This window comes from Podarcis vaucheri (genome assembly GCF_965113315.1).
Source record: "Podarcis vaucheri genome assembly, chromosome: 12".
Classification (NCBI taxonomy): domain Eukaryota; kingdom Metazoa; phylum Chordata; class Lepidosauria; order Squamata; family Lacertidae; genus Podarcis; species Podarcis vaucheri.
In genome coordinates this window covers 40,622,712-40,635,646 of record NC_138750.1, presented here as the reverse complement: position 1 = coordinate 40,635,646, position 12,935 = coordinate 40,622,712, and the positions used below count along the sequence as shown (strand labels likewise).

At 39.7% G+C, this 12,935-nt stretch overlaps 1 long non-coding RNA gene across 6 annotated transcripts in view; it reads left to right on the top strand.

Annotated features, from left to right (window-relative positions):
- LOC309515654 overlaps positions 1 to 12,935 on the top strand; it is a 97,647-nt gene that overhangs the window by 23,809 nt on the left and 60,903 nt on the right. For all 6 annotated transcript variants that reach the window (XR_014212590.1, XR_014212591.1, XR_014212592.1 and 3 more), the window contains 2 exons: positions 5,574 to 5,652; positions 9,214 to 9,363. This is a non-coding gene — a long non-coding RNA (uncharacterized lncRNA). The remainder of the gene's footprint in view (positions 1 to 5,573; positions 5,653 to 9,213; positions 9,364 to 12,935) is intronic.

Here is a 12,935-nt window from a genome sequence, read left to right as displayed (position 1 = left end):
CAGCTGCAATTAAATCATGCAGTCCACATCTGTAAGAAGAAGAAAGTGTTCAATTCTTGGATCAAAAAGCCAGAACAGTGGTCCTGAAAGAGAAATTACATCTTACCACACATTAAAAATTGTGTTTTATTTGGAGATTTTTCCCACGTGTCTCCACATTGCCACTAGTGTACATTTTCAGCAGGAAAAAGTAGCACCACAAGATGCTGTTCTCCTGAGACTGTACTTCAGAATACAAGAGGGAGATGATTTGTTTCCATATACAAAAAATAATAATCCAAACCATACGTGCATGGCAAATTAGCATATCAGGAAAAAGTCTGTTTGAAGTCTTCTAACACTGTGACTTTCCATGGGGCAAGAGGGTTTTGCTGAGGATAAAATATCCCGTCATGTTGTTAACTACCTCAGCTCTGAAGTGGCACAGTTCTCAATGCGTATTTTAATTTAATTTAATTTGACTGACAGATTGGCCCCACATTCATAAGTCAAATATACTTTTATTCACAACTCTAATATTAAATGCATCAATATCTCAAGATCTAGAAGTGTAAAGTGGCTTAAGGTGTGCTTTGGATTTGTGCGCCACTTGTTGACATTTTTCACGTTTGATTTGCTTGCTAATATTCCATCTTTCCTGTTCTCAGTCTCATCCCTCAGTTCTTCTTTTATTAGCTCACTGCTGACTTAACGCCTTTCTCAACTGATCTTATGCTTAATGAAAGTTTATGAATCCATGACTGCATCACAGCAGAGGTCAAAATCACACAATTCCACGGTCATATAACTATCTAAAACTTAGCAAGGTAATCAGTACAGGTATCACTTCCACAAGTGAAATCTGCAACCAGGGAGGTCACATCATAGATAGTCAGAAAAAGAAGAAAGGGTTTTCAATCTAGTTCTGGCTCATATGAAGGGGAGTGGGTTTAACTAGTAAAGATAATTAAATGGTCAGTCTGAGCACTTGGAAAAGGATATTGTGATTACTAAGACCAGCTTGGGTTTCTCAAAAACAATCCATGCTGAATGAATCTCTCTCTCTCTCTCTCTCTCTCTACCATGTTTCAAGCTTGTTTCAAGCTTGGTGGATCGGGAGAATGCTGTGGATGTGCTGTATATTGAGTTCAGTAAGAATTTTGACAAAGTCTCCCATCATATTCTTATGGAGAAGCTGGTAAAATGTGGGCTAGATGAGGTAACTGTTAAGTGGATATTGACAAGCTGGATCGTGTACAGAGGAGGGTGACTAAGAAGATCAAGGGTCTGGAAACCAATATTTATGTGGAACAGTCAAGGGAATTGGGTATGTTTATTTCTTGAACTGGAATGGCTCTCATTAGTGAGTAGATCTGACTCCACTCCAGTGGGAAACATATTGCCCTATTCCAGTGGTGGGGAACCTGTGGCATTCCTGGTGTTTTTGAGTCCCAGTCAGCGTAACCAACAGTAAGGGTTGACATGAGCTCCTCCACTGCTGCACTCTTTACACATGACAGACAGATCTTGGATGGCATATTGATTGGGATTCATAGGCATGTCAGTGGGATTTTTTACTTTCTTTTTTAAAGAGCAGATTCCCATGCCAATCTACCAGGGGTAATCAACATGGTGTCATCCAGATGCTATTGTACTACATTGCCATCAAACCCAGCCAGAAAGACCAATGATCAAGAATAATGGGAATTGTAGTCTGACAACATCTGAAGGGCGTGTCTTATTTCTAGAAGTCCCCTCAGGTGGTTTGACATGTGGCACCGTGGGCTCCTGTTTAAGAAATGCCAACCCTTCAGTATGTGGAACAAGTAATGTTTTTTACATCCCAACCACTGGTAAAAATTCAACATGCAGAACAGGGATGGCTAACCTGTGGTTCTCTAGATTACAGCTCCCATAATCACTGGCCATGTTGATGAGAACTGAAGTCCAACAGGAACTGCAGGGCCACAGGTTCCCAATCCTTGATGTAAAATGTGTCCATAGGTTGTTAGAGGTTGCTATTTGAAAGTTTCAACTATTAATGTCACAGAGTACTCGTGGAGAGAATTAGACAAGGCATGTTGATATCAATATGAAAGGCGTTTTTTGTACAAGCAAATTTTTTCCATTTGCAAGAACTTTCCAACCTCTTTCTGTGCAACCATGTAATGAGGGCAAGTTTCATTTCCACCACCCTGCAGAACTAAATGTCTTAAGAATGAAGTAGAATTAAGACAGAAATATCATTATGACAATAAATGTTAAGCTTTAAACCAGAAAAGCCTCCCCCCCGACACTACATAAAATATGAATGAATGTGACTTAAATTGGAAAATCATTCACTGTATAATACAAGTACCAAATAGGTTTATATGTGGGAGGTAAATGAGTTGTAAATGAAAGAGCAAGCGCATTGGGAATAAGGCAATGCTTTTCATGTTCCATGTTCCAAAAGTCCGAGAAGATCTTTCTTGAACTGTTCTTGTCCTTCACATGAGGAGGAAATATGCTGACTTTACAGAGCACAATCCTGCATGTTTACTTAGAAATAAGTTCCACTGTATTTAGGTTCGGGGGGGTGGTATTTCCAAGTACGGTACATCTATATAGGATTGCAGTCTTAATCAAAGGGCAGGCATGCAGTTCTTATTATAGATTTCCAAGGGAGAAGACAGCATATGTGTATATGTTATTTAATGCTAACATGGTATAAATGAAGGTATGAAGGGTCATATGCTCCACACAGTAGTTTCCCTGGAGTAGGGATGATGGGAAACCTCCAGTCCTATAGATGCTGTTGAACTACAACTCCTTCATAGGGCCATGCTGGCTGGGACTCATGGGAAGTGTAGTTCAACAGCATCTAGATGACTGGAGGTTCCCCACCCCTGCCCTTGAGTCATCTCCTTTTTATCTCAACAAAAATGTCAGTTTCATCTGAATTTATTGCCATGTCTACTTTGATATGCAACACTGCACAGTATGGAACTTCTTTGCAAGCTCTATAACACCCAACATACATTTATGGAAGCAACAATAACACCAGAAATGGGTGCACAGTGTAGGCTGTTGCAAAAAACATGCAATAACAGGCACTAGTGAATTAATTTTTTTGCTGTATTGAAGGCATTGAGTTCCTTGCAACTAGGATGGTCCTTGGAGATAATTCAGTGATTTGTGTAGCATGAGTAAGGGTAGCCACCACAAGGGGCTTCATAAGGTCTTATGTTTGCTACCCCTGGCATTATGTTATTATATAAATACTGCTCAGTAGGGTTTCTTTTTGCTTTTTTAAACCTCCAAGGTACCAAATGACTTCAAGATGCTAAATGTCTTATTGCCTCTTGAAAAATGAATGAATAAATCAACAAGAAAAATAGTTTCAAAGAGTCCTTTGGCTCTGAAGATAGTTTTAGTTCTATGTATAAAGTTAATATTTCATGGTACTCAGCAGTGATGTTGAAGTAAAACACATTTATCCTTTGGGGAGATCCCTAGCTGATCAGTCACTTGCAGACGAGCCATAAAGCAAGGTCCGTGGATGCCAACAGCAAGCCTGACATTGAGGCAAGATGCTTCTAGAATGGATGGGCATTAAACTTTCATTTAAAAACACCACCACACATATACATATTCAGGCATATGGTTCTAGATAGGCCCAGCAACAGCAGCTGGCCAGGTTGGGCACTGGCTCAGGGCCTTAGAGGTCCAGAGGAAGATGTGAACCAGCCATGCAGTCACTTCCCGCCCTCCTTGCTGAGGCCTCAGACAGCTGTTTTAGTAGTGAATGAGTGGCAGTGACTGTTTCGAATGGGAGCCAAACTTGGTTCCTATTCACAGTGGCCATCTCTCCCTTTCCATCTTAATTTATCCAAAATGCAATGCCCAGGTCTATAGATCTGTTAAATATTTTCATAGACCTACAGGCCTAGATGTTGCATTTTGGATTTACCCAAAATTGGTGTGTGCATTTAGGATAAATTAATGTAGCATGTGGTCACCACAGATGGGAACAGAGTTTGACCCTCATTTAAAAATGGCCCCAGCACTGACCCACTGCTTAAAAAAGCTGCCCAGGGGTTCAGCAAAGCTTGGTGAGTGGTGTTGCTGTAGCCTTGGCAGCAACAGCAGTGGCAGAAGAAGAAAAATACCATGCATTGGGGGTATATGTTGGGGATGCCACCCATTGGCAGTACCCTGAAGTCTGACCCCAGCCCTGATTTTAAGCCATCGCTAGCCCATGCTCTGAATAATTTGTCTGGAGATCTGATAGGCCTGTCTCTGGGCTGGTTCATCATACCTCTGACTACTGGGTGCTCCGAATACTAGAAGCAATTCTTAACTTCCTACATGTTTAATATTTGTGTAAATCCCACTCAATTCATGGGAATGGAGAGGATGTTCAGAACTGAGCTGCAGCTAGACTGTTTTCTTTGACTGCTTCTGCCCACCCCATTTCTCCTTCTAATGCCTGCTGTATTTCTTCCTTTGCCCATTTGAATAAATCCATCTCAGAGGTCTCATGCCTTTGCTTTGATGCACCTGTCAACACTGTTTTCTTCCCGAGGGTGTCATAATGCAAATCAGACGGTATTACAGCGTGACTAATGCATGGGTGCATTCCTGAGTGTGCTGCACTCCATTTCTTCCATCACTGCTTATTAGGTGAGCGCTGATAATGTTTTCAGCCTGACACACTTAATGATAAATGGAGCTTTTATTACCATCAGTGGAGGCATGCTTATTTTCAAGGTGCTTCACCTTCATAAATTAATAAGCTTCACTGCAGTTATTATAATAAAAGCGGTGGATATTTCTTTAGCATTTCCTGAATAAAATACACATCTATCTACATGTTCCAAAATACCTCCTCCTCCTCCAGTCCCCATGTTGTTGATTTTCGGAGTCCAGTTCAAAGTTCTGATGTTGAATGTACATCCTTCCATGGCTCAATGCTTGAAGGATTTCTACTGCCCAGACCCTGAGATTCCACAAAGGGAGGGAGAAGATTTCCTTTATGGTGTTCTCTGCTGGCACAACCCCATATGTGGACTTCAAAAGGCACCTTAATTAAGAGTACTACAAGGCATGGAACAGGAAACCCATGAATCTCCAAATGAAGAAAACTCACTGCTTATAAAGTTCACTATAAAGAAAGAGTAAAAAAGGACACAGGATTAGCCTCCTGGTGTCATGCCCCAGCTAATGATGCTATACTTACAAACAACTCAGCGGAAGCCACTGACACAATACTGTACTAGTGTTTCAACCTACTGTTCACAAAGTTGTTTCTTGCAACGGCAATAGCAGGAGCAGAAGTTATGGTGATTCCACAGTGCATCCTAGCAAACTTTTCAAAACAAAAATTACAGTAACAGGAAAATAGAAGCAAACCTTTGGGTGGATTTTCTTATGGTAAGTTATCAGAATGACAGTTTGAACTATGTTTACTCCTTATAAAGCCAGCCAGCCAGCCATAAGCTACAACAGAAACAATTAAGAATAATTACAAAAAAATAATATTTACAATAACATGCAATCTTCTTTATTTACCACATTATGAGCAAGTAATAAACTGTTTCGGGGTTTTGCAGGTGCCAAAGCAAATCTTACAAGAAGCCAAGAGGAAGTCAGTTCCGTGCAACTCAGACCAACTGGCTTTCCCCTCAAGAGGTGAGTCTAAACATTTAGTTCTGATCACAGAGAAGACCGGGCAATGTAATTATTAATGTGGTACATCCTCCACAGAGCCACTGCCACAAGAACAGAATCCCAAATCCTTGGATATTACTGTTCTAGCAGATCTATAGGGCTGAGGTACCAGTTATAATTAATACAGAATTATACTAATAGATGTAAACAAATGAGATAAATAGAGCTTTGGGACGATGAAGCAGTGTCTCCTGTGTTCTACAGGCTGCATTGCCAAAATGGCTGTTTCTATTATCTGCTCTGTCTCCTGCAGATAAATTAGAAGCAAGCAATAATCCACAAATCAATAATATACTAGGCTAGACTGCACTATCTTCAGAAGAAGAGAAGTGCCATGATCATTTTTTCCGACCACAGGATAACCCCCAAAATGATACCGAAACGTATGATCATGAAAACTTATAGAGTGGAGAGTTTTTCGAAAGAGCTGCTCATTTATCTTTTGGAAAGGTCTTTAATTCTGATTTTTCATTAGACTGATGCAGTATTTTTCTTTTCTTTTCTTAAAATGGGAGGGGGGAGAGAGAAGGAGAAGTTACAGAATACTCTAGATTTTGGGCTCTTAGCCCTTTGCTTAACAATATTTCAAAGCTTTACAGATCAATTGTATGTGCACAATGCAGAGTTGATAAAGAGAGCATTAATTGTTGCACACTGAACAGGTGAATATGAGCACAACAATGGCAAACCAAGAGGGTGGTAGAATTAAGCAGACATTTTTAAAAGCACCGAGTCTCTTTCAATGCAAACATTTTTGCTTAAAGAATATTTACAACATTGTTATTTTCCCTTCATGAGCAAAGAATTCAAGCATGAATTATGGTCAACTTTGAAGGGCAACTTTGTATCCCATCTTCCAAGTGCTGGTACAAAAAGTCAGACTCACAAGCAAAAAGAAGACTCTAAATGCCACCATAAAAAACCCAAATAGATTTTCAACAGCAAGTCAAACTGAGATAGTGGAAGTAATTAAGAGTGTCTGCAGAGTAAGCAATTTGCCTGGGAGGAAATAACATCCGCTACATATTATTTGCATACAATATGGGGAAGATGCTAATTTCTTTGTAAGCAGTCATGTTTTCAGCTTTGGTATACTGTCAGACACTAAATGATATAGACGTATATGAATGCTGACCCAGCAGATATTAAAGTATTCATTTACTAAAGTAAGGTAGAAGTTGGGATAAAGGTGGGATGTAGTCCTTTTATTATTTTACTGCTGAATTAAAGCCACCCCATGAGTCCATGACAGAGAAGGCGACTCAGATTCAGATCTTTTATACTGAAGCCCAGCAGTCATTCTTTTCTGAATCACATTGGTTCTCATTGCTACTTCATGGCTACCAAGTACATTGCATACATCCCAATTTTCCCAAGAGACTAATTCCAGGGGTAGCATTTTACAGTCAAGGGGAGCAAACCAACACCTAGGCTCACAAACAACCTACTCTTGATGCATCCCAAAGCTCATTCTTGCCAGCAAGCTGCAAAACTTGTACTTGATATTTCCTCTTCACTGGTTGCATTTATAAGTTCCGAACTGTTTCTCTCCAGCCCACAAACACACATTTGCAAGTACTGTAAGTGGGGTGTGCCCAGTAGCTAGCAGCTGCTAGCCATCAAAACCCACCCATGCTCATTCAAGCAACCATCTAGCCATCAATGCAAGTGGAAAGAATATCATCAGACATAAGCCATGCAAAAACTTAGCAAAAATGTCATTTTGCCTATCCAAACAGGATGCCTACAATAATATTTTCAGGCCAACATTTGCTTTCTCATTGTGCTGTGAGTCCCAAAATGAAACTATACATATTTAAATGACCTAGCAATCCATAATACAACATATTCTTATCAATTAAGAATGTCACAGACTCTTGAGCTCAGCAGCAACTTCATAAAGCACTTCTCTGCCATGCACAAATAGACACACACAAGAGAGAGAGAGAGAGAGAGAGAGAGAGAGAGAGAGAGAGAGAGAGATACACAAAAGGAGGGTAGCAAGGGCTTTTTACTCAAAAGTACACTAAAGCTTGAATTTTGTGCATTGAATTTCAGAAGCCTTGTCAAAACTGAGATTGGATTCCCTCGTTGTAGACACCCTTTGTCTAGAATCAAACGAGATAATAAAGTAAGATAGATGAAATATATTGTCTGCATAAAGAGCCTTCATCTTTAAATAAAAGAACCATAATTTTCTCAACACCTAGCTAAATGATGCATTAAACTATTTAAAAATATACACATTTAGTAATATTGCAGGTTTTGGTGTCTTCGGGTGTCTTCCCATGTAAGAGTCGGGGTGTCTGTGCGACGTTTAGTAATATTAATACCACAAGTTAAATTATAGCTGTATTTATGCTTGGTGATACCCATGAAACATATTTAAGCCTAAATTACTACCTGCATTTCCTTTGCTGAGTACTGTATTCTTTAAAAAAACAACCCGCAAACACCCATATTATCAGTACTCTCATGCATACATGCATTATTTTATTTATATTTTATTTTATTTATATTTCACTGTTCAAACCATGCTCAAGGCAGCGTACAGCATGAAAATATGATACATAACTACCACATAACACAAGTAGTCATGTTGTTGTTGTTTAGTCGTTTAGTCGTGTTCGACTCTTTGTGACCCCATGGACCAGAGCAAGCCAGGCACTTTTGTCCTCCACTGCCTCCCGCAGTTTGATCAAACTCATGCTGGTAGCTTCAAGAACACCATCCAACCATCTCATCCTCTGTCACCCCCTTCTCCTTGTGCCCTCCATCTTTCCCAACATCAGGGTCTTTTCCAGGGAGTCTTCTCTTCTCATGAGGTGGCCAAAGTATTGGAGCCTCAGCTTCACAATCTGTCCTTCCAGTGAGCACTCAGGGCTGATTTCCTTAAGAATGGATACGTTTGATCTTCTTGCAGTCCATGGGACTCTCAAGAGTCTCCTCCAGCACCATAATTCAAAAGCATCAATTCTAGTAGAGCACGCCAGGAACTTCTGTCTTCCACTGCCTCCCGCAGTTTGGTCAAACCTCTAGAATATATATAATTCAAGTGAGTTAACCCACTACAACAGAACAAGGCTGTGCAGACAACATAACAGATTCAAAGTCATGATGTATTAGTTTTGGAAGGTTACAGATAGGTAGCCGTGTTGGTCTGCCATAGTCAAAATAAAAAAATTCCTTCCAGTAGCACCTTAAAGACCAACTAAGTTAGTTCTTGGTATGAGCTTTCGTGTGCATGCACACTTCTTCAGATACCTGAAGAAGATATCTGAAGAAGCGTGCATGCACACGAAAGCTCATACCAAGAACTAACTTAGTTGGTCTTTAAGGTGCTACTGGAAGGAATTTTTTTAATTTAGTTTTGGAAGGGTTTCAGACTGGTGTTTTGGATTTTTTTTTATACCATTCTTTTGTCTACAAAATGTTTGCTGCTCGTAAAGCATCATTTCCCCTTCCCTGCCTCCTCATACAAGAACTAAGTGGATTAATGAGTGTTTTCCCTTTATTTACCAGACAAAAATCCATGTTCTTTAATAACGGAATGTAAGGAAGATTTATGGACTACTCTGAGCTTCCTTTTGAGCAGCCAGTTCAACAATGACTCATTCATGAAGAATCTTCTTTCACAGACTGGAGTGTGCTATGCTGTGCATCTATATAGAGGTAAATCCAAAACAGAATTTCACATTTTCATTGTCATAGCAAATGAACCCAAGAAAAATATATGTTGATTGTAAAATAAAATGCCCCACCTTTCATGGAGAAAGAGAGCATAGTGGTTAGAGTGTTGGGCTATGACCCGAGAGACCAGGGTTCAAATCCTCACTTGGCCACGAAGCTCACCGCGTGACCTTGCACCAGTCACATACTCTCAGCCCAACCTACCTCACAGGGTTGTTGAAAGGATAAAATGGGGAGAATGATGTAAGCCTCCTTCAGCTCCATGGAAGAAAGGTGAGATACAAATATGATGATGAAGAAGCAGAAGAAGATAGTTCTGTTTACAGTTTATGGGGGACATTCTGACAAGTTTTTTTGGGTGGGAAGAATTAAAAAGGGAGAGCTGCTGTTGTTGCTGCTGCTGTTGCAGTTGTTGTTGTTGTTAAAATGGAATTTGGCTGCCACCACAAGTTTTGCTTGGCCACCATTTCCCCCCAGACAATACCTCTGGAACAGCACATAGCATCATTCAAAGTGAGGGAATCTTTGATCCATTGATAGGAGGATTGTCACAGCAACCAAGTACTTTTAAGGAAGCAAACAAGGGTTGGGGTATAAGGATATTTGTTATACTTACCCGTTGCATTTTTAGCTGTACATAATAGGTGTGTGCTTCAGAATTTAATGTGCAGAGAAGGTGTTAATATTACTAATTAAAATCTAGTACATCAGGGCACAGCAAAAAGTCTTTAATCACACACTAACTGGGCTGGGGAAGCAGAGAGAGTGTAGGCAACATCTATTAAAATATAAACTTCATGCTCATGAAGCAACTGATTGCTGATAGCAATGGCTAGAAGACATGCAAAACAAAAAATGGGGTGTTTTTCAGACTTTTCCACCATTCAAAATCACAACTGGACGACTATGTTGTGTTATGTACATCCAGTGCTTTTTTTTCAAAAAATAATAATGTTTAGGGGTACTCTCATTTTCCTACTCATATTGAAATACTGCCCCTCAATGAGGCCAAACTTAGATTCACAAAATATTTAGGGGTATACGTACCCTGTGTCCCCCCTGAGTACATCTTCAGTGTTCAGGCATTGATCCCACTGAGGGACCAGAGCTTATTTTCTGGTTCTGTACTGAGACCATAACAACTTAAGCAGGAAAAGGTGCAGTACTTGCTTTCTGTATCTGGAGTGAGGGTATCTGTGTGCTAGGTTCAACAACATCAGAGCATTTCCCAGCTATTAACACACACTGATGGTGCCTTCTCTGCATACATAATATGGTCATGATCAGTGACCAACATCCTAATTCACGATTCACACTGTGAGTGTGTCTGTGGGTGTTTTTACAACTAATGTTTGCTGCTGATTCAACTTGTAGAAGTACACAAATGTGTTACTATGTTAGCCCTGTTGCAGACGTCAACCAACACAAGAGTGAGTGCCACAAAATCACCCTCCCCATTGAGTAATTGGTTAGACAAATCGATAAAAAATCTTCTGATCAACTTAAAAGGTGCCCCCATTTAAATTAGGCAACTTTTTTTTTTACTTTTGATGTAAGAACTGATAAAAGCTATAGGTGGCAGATTATTGGAAGGAAAACACTTTTCTCTCAGTCAGGAGGGAACCTCTTTTTTTTAAGATAATGCCTGCTGCAGCACAGGCAGGCATCAGCTAAAAAGGCCAAATAACACTTTTTTTCTTCAAAACTATTGTTTTATTCACATACAGGTGTATGCAGATTTAATCAGTTAATGAAATCCATTTACTGTAATTTGCTGGATTGGTTGACAACCCTAATGATAACAAAATCAAACCCTGATAATGCATCGTTAGGGATTTGTGTACATATCCCAATTATTGTTCCACAAATACCTGCCAATCAATTTCAATAAGAATGTAGATTTTAAAATAGCACCTCGGTCCCTGATGTGTGGGACAAGACTTTTGAGCCCAAGTGCAAATCTGCTCTAATTTAATTCCTATCAAGATAGCAAAAGTATACAATAACAAAAATGTCAAATCTGATTATCCGATTTCTTTCTCTTTCCATTGGAGCTCTAACATGGATCAATTCTAAAACAGTTAAAAAGGATTCGATGGAAGCTTAATATTTTCTTCTGTAAAATCAATGGCAGGTCATAACCTAAGCATACTATTTTGGCTGAGATCTGCAACCCATTCAAATTGCATTTCTTGTGTCAAATGAAATGGGGCTCTTTTGAAGTTAACTTTTTGTAAGTACACTTTGTACTTACAGCAAGAATTACAAAAACAAACTCCTATTATGACAGCAATGTGTACTCTAGTATACAATAAAATCAATCCATTTATACGCTACACTGATTGTATTATTGACACCAAATTATTCATGGTGGAAAAATAAAAGGATGAGGTGTCATGAGGAGCTCCAGACACGGTGAGTGGGCATTAAAATTGGAAATGCATTTCAATGTAAACATGTAAAATGATGTACATGTGGGCAAAAAAATTTCCAACTTAACATAATACACAAATGGGGTTTGCACTAATTAGGAAAAAAATATATTGGGATATTGGTGGATAGCTTGATTGAAATGTTGACTGCCATCTAAGGAGATCTGCCTAATGATAGGGCTGAAACTGCTGATAAAGAGGATTGATTTAGCAATCAGTATACAATGTTCAACAATTTGAGACATGAGTAGGTGTGGTAATTCATCAGTACAGTGGAACCTCGGGTTACATACGCTTCAGGTTACAGACTCCGCTAACCCAGAAATAGTACCTCAGATTAAGAACTTTGCTTCAGGATGAGAATAGAAATCGTGGCCCTGCGGCGTAGCAGCAGCAGGAGGCCCCATTAGCTAAAGCGGTGCTTCAGGTTAAAAACAGTTTCAGGTTAAGAATGGACCTCTGGAACGAATTAAGTACTTAACCTGAGGTACCACTGTATCTCCATTGTTTTAGATAATTAGCAATGATCTACCATAAGGGGGGATCAGTGGCCAACTTCTGTACCTTCAGATGTCACCTGGTTATGCCGGCAATGTATTTTGCCACACAAACTGACCTGCTCATTAATAATCAGGCTTCCTATAAGAATAAATTAGGTGCCATATCCAGCAGTAAATAAGTGAGAGGTTGTACCACTGAGATGAACTGCATATGGATGTTTCATGCCCATTCACGTTTTTTGTGGAGCGCCTTGCAATCCTTTTTGTTTTAACTACCCTGAATAATTGGGTGTCACCAGCAAACTTGGGCACTTCACTGCCTCACCCCTAACTCCAGGTCATTTATGAACAAGTTAAAACCTTAATTATCAAGCTGTAACCCAACTGAATTGCCCCATAACTCTCACTAATAGGATGGAAATATTTGGACTATCATTTGTTGGGTGTGGATTACTGCCAAAGCTATCATCCAGTAGGTATTTCTTGCCAGTGCGAGTCATCTGCTCTGTGCTAAATTAAACATGTATTACTGCTTGAATTGATTCAGTGTGAATTGGCAGGGCTAGCTCTGCACTCTGAGACAGAAAAGACATTAAATATTGGTCCTGGGATTTAATGTACA